Source organism: Anarhichas minor, unplaced genomic scaffold (assembly GCF_050575085.1).
Source record: "Anarhichas minor isolate MPS153535 unplaced genomic scaffold, ASM5057508v1 ptg000308l, whole genome shotgun sequence".
In the NCBI taxonomy this organism is placed as follows: domain Eukaryota; kingdom Metazoa; phylum Chordata; class Actinopteri; order Perciformes; family Anarhichadidae; genus Anarhichas; species Anarhichas minor.
In genome coordinates this window covers 32,501-37,500 of record NW_027466754.1, presented here as the reverse complement: position 1 = coordinate 37,500, position 5,000 = coordinate 32,501, and positions in this window count along the sequence as shown.

The following is a 5,000-nucleotide window of genomic DNA, read 5'->3' as shown; positions in this document are numbered from 1 at the left end:
CCTATCCGAGTGGATCCTGGATGCGAGGTCCACAGCCGAGGCACCACGCGGTCAAAGTAGGTCGCAGGGGCCCTATTACGCGCGCCATATCTACCCGGAAATGGAACGCACAGCGGGGATTCTTATTTTGAATACACGGTCCCGACGTCCTCTAACTACCCATATAAGCAGAATAATAAACGGGTACCCACAGCCGAGGCAGCACGTATTTGAAAACCGCCGACCGATCTTCATACTCTGACAAAATCACAGCGATAGCGCCAATACTCTGTTTCCTTAAACCAAATCGCCGTCTTGCGCGGTCCATATCCCCGCGAATACACAACGCACAGCCGGGACACCTATGCCGACGTGTAGCCACCGTCAACCTCTAAAGACATGTGGAGGGTGATCCACAATCGGACACTCACAGCCGAGGCACGACGCGGTCAAAGTAGGTCGCAGGGACCATATTACGCGCGCCATATCTACCCGGAAATAGAACGCACAGCGGGGATACTCATGCCCAGTTGTCAAGCTGGAAGTCCTCTAACCACCCATCTAGACACTCCTATAAACGGATACACACAGCCGATACAGCGCGTATTTGAAAACCGCCGACCGATCTTCATACTCTGACAAAATCAAAGCGAAAGACTTAAACGAAATACCCGTTTTGCGAGGTCCATATCCCCGCGAATACACAACGCACAGCCGGGACACTTATACCCGATCGTAGACCACATCCACCTCTACAAACCTATCCGAGTGGATCATGGATGCGACCTCCACAGCCGAGGCACGGTGTAGTCAAAGTAGGTCGCAGGGACCACATTACGCGCGCCATATCTACCCGGAAATAGAACGCACAGCGGGGATTCTTATACTGAATACACGGCCCCGACGTCCTCTAACCAACTATGTAAACTGAATAATAAACGGATAACCACAGCCGAGGCAGCGCGTGTTTGAAAACAGCCGACCGATCTTCATACTCTGACAAAATCACAGCGAAAGACTTAAACGAAATCGTCGTTTTGCGAGGTGCATATCTCCGCGAATACACAACGCACAGCCGGGACACTTATACCCAGTTGTAGTCCACGTCCCCCTCTACAAAACTATCGGAGTGGATCCTGGATGCGAGGTCCACAGCCGAGGCACGGTGTAGTCAAATTAGGTCGCAGGGACCATATTACGCGCGCCATATCTACCCGGAAATAGAACGCACAGCGGGGATTCTTATACTGAATACACGGCCCCGACGTCCCTCTAACCAACTATGTAAGCTGAATAATAAACGGATAACCACAGCCGAGGCAGCGCGTGTTTGAAAACAGCCGACCGATCTTCATACTCTGACAAAATCACAGCGAAAGACTTAAACGAAATCGTCGTTTTGCGAGGTGCATATCTCCGCGAATACACAACGCACAGCCGGGACACTTATACCCGATCGTAGACCACATCCACCTCTACAAACCTATCCGAGTGGATCATGGATGCGACCTCCACAGCCGAGGCACGGTGTAGTCAAAGTAGGTCGCAGGGACCACATTACGCGCGCCATATCTACCCGGAAATAGAACGCACAGCGGGGATTCTTATACTGAATACACGGCCCCGACGTCCTCTAACCAACTATGTAAACTGAATAATAAACGGATAACCACAGCCGAGGCAGCGCGTGTTTGAAAACAGCCGACCGATCTTCATACTCTGACAAAATCACAGCGAAAGACTTAAACGAAATCGTCGTTTTGCGAGGTGCATATCTCCGCGAATACACAACGCACAGCCGGGACACTTATACCCAGTTGTAGTCCACGTCCCCCTCTACAAAACTATCGGAGTGGATCCTGGATGCGAGGTCCACAGCCGAGGCACGGTGTAGTCAAATTAGGTCGCAGGGACCATATTACGCGCGCCATATCTACCCGGAAATAGAACGCACAGCGGGGATTCTTATACTGAATACACGGCCCCGACGTCCTCTAACCAACTATGTAAGCTGAATAATAAACGGATAACCACAGCCGAGGCAGCGCGTGTTTGAAAACAGCCGACCGATCTTCATACTCTGACAAAATCACAGCGAAAGACTTAAACGAAATCGTCGTTTTGCGAGGTGCATATCTCCGCGAATACACAACGCACAGCCGGGACACTTATACCCGATCGTAGACCACATCCACCTCTACAAACCTATCCGAGTGGATCATGGATGCGACCTCCACAGCCGAGGCACGGTGTAGTCAAAGTAGGTCGCAGGGACCACATTACGCGCGCCATATCTACCCGGAAATAGAACGCACAGCGGGGATTCTTATACTGAATACACGGCCCCGACGTCCTCTAACCAACTATGTAAACTGAATAATAAACGGATAACCACAGCCGAGGCAGCGCGTGTTTGAAAACAGCCGACCGATCTTCATACTCTGACAAAATCACAGCGAAAGACTTAAACGAAATCGTCGTTTTGCGAGGTGCATATCTCCGCGAATACACAACGCACAGCCGGGACACTTATACCCAGTTGTAGTCCACGTCCCCCTCTACAAAACTATCGGAGTGGATCCTGGATGCGAGGTCCACAGCCGAGGCACGGTGTAGTCAAATTAGGTCGCAGGGACCATATTACGCGCGCCATATCTACCCGGAAATAGAACGCACAGCGGGGATTCTTATACTGAATACACGGCCCCGACGTCCTCTAACCAACTATGTAAACTGAATAATAAACGGATAACCACAGCCGAGGCAGCGCGTGTTTGAAAACAGCCGACCGATCTTCATACTCTGACAAAATCACAGCGAAAGACTTAAACGAAATCGTCGTTTTGCGAGGTGCATATCTCCGCGAATACACAACGCACAGCCGGGACACTTATACCCAGTTGTAGTCCACGTCCCCCTCTACAAAAGGAGTGGATCCTGGATGCGAGGTCCACAGCCGAGGCACGGTGTAGTCAAATTAGGTCGCAGGGACCATATTACGCGCGCCATATCTACCCGGAAATAGAACGCACAGCGGGGATTCTTATACTGAATACACGGCCCCGACGTCCTCTAACCAACTATGTAAGCTGAATAATAAACGGATAACCACAGCCGAGGCAGCGCGTGTTTGAAAACAGCCGACCGATCTTCATACTCTGACAAAATCACAGCGAAAGACTTAAACGAAATCGTCGTTTTGCGAGGTGCATATCTCCGCGAATACACAACGCACAGCCGGGACACTTATACCCAGTTGTAGTCCACGTCCCCCTCTACAAAACTATCGGAGTGGATCCTGGATGCGAGGTCCACAGCCGAGGCACGGTGTAGTCAAAGTAGGTCGCAGGGACCATATTACGCGCGCCATATCTACCCGGAAATAGAACGCACAGCGGGGATTCTTATACTGAATACACGGCCCCGACGTCCTCTAACCAACTATGTAAGCTGAATAATAAACGGATAACCACAGCCGAGGCAGCGCGTGTTTGAAAACAGCCGACCGATCTTCATACTCTGACAAAATCAAAGCGAAAGACTTAAACGAAATACCCGTTTTGCGAGGTCCATATCCCCGCGAATACACAACGCACAGCCGGGACACTTATATCTAACTGTAGTCCAAGTCCCCCTCTACAAATCTATCCGAGTGGATCATGGATGCGAGGTCCACAGCCGAGGCACGATGTAGTCAAAGTAGGTCGCAGGGGCCATATTGCGCGGTCCATATTTACCCGGAAATGGAACGCACAGCGGGGATTCTCTATACCGAATCCACGGTCCCGACGTCCTCTAACTACCCATATAAGCAGAATAATAAACGGGTATCCACAGCCGAGGCAGCACGTATTTGAAAACCGCCGACCGATCTTCATACTCTGACAAAAAGCGCCGGGCGATCTTCATACTCTGACAAAATCACAGCCGTTTTTATATCGTTTTGCGAGATGGATATCTCCGCGAATACACAACGCACAGCCGGGATACTCATACCTAATTGTATAATACGTCTACCTCTACAAACCTATCCGAGTGGATCCTGGATGCGAGATCCAGAACCAGGATCCATATCGCGCGGGTAAACGGCGGGAGTAACGAGGACTCTCTTAAGGTAGGGGACGTTACTGGGCTGCGCTGCGAAAGACGAGCGCCAAAACTCTGTTTCCTTAAACGGAAGCGCCGTTTTGCGAGGTGGATATCTCCGCGAAAACACCACGCACAGCCGGGACACTTATACCCAATCGTAGACCACGTCCACCTCTACAAACCTATCCGAGTGGATCCTGGATCCGAGACCCACAGCCGAGGCACCACGCGGTCAAAGTAGGTCGCAGTTGCCGTTTTGCGCGCTCCATCTCTCCGCCAAAACACCACGCACAGCCGGGACACTTATACCCTATTGTAGACCCCGACCTCCTCTAACCACCCATACATGCAGAACAATAAACGGATACCCACAGCCGATGCAGCAAGTAGTTCAAAAGCGCCGGCCGATCTTCGTACTCTGACAAAATCACAGCGAAAGACGAGCGCCAATACTCTGTCTCCTTAAACCAAATCGCCGGTTTGCGCGGTGCATATCCCCGCGAATACACAACGCACAGACTCGGCCCCTACGCCGAATAGTAGACCACGTCCACTTCTAAAGACCTGTGGAGTTTGAGCCACAATCGGACACTCACAGCCGATGCACGACTCGGTCAAAATAGGTCGCAGTAGCCACATTGCGCGGTTCATATCTCCGCCAAAACACAACGCACAGCCGGGATACTTATGCCGAATTGTAGACCCCGACGTCCTCTAACCACCCATCTAGACACTCCTATAAACGGATACCCACAGCCGATGCAGCGCGTAGTTCAAAAGCGTCGGCCGATCTTCGTACTCTGACAAAATCACAGCCAAAGACGAGCGACAATATCGCCGGTCTGCGAGGTCCATATCTCCGCGAATACACAACGCACAGCCGGGACACTTATACCCGATCGTAGACCACATCCACCTCTACAAACCTATCC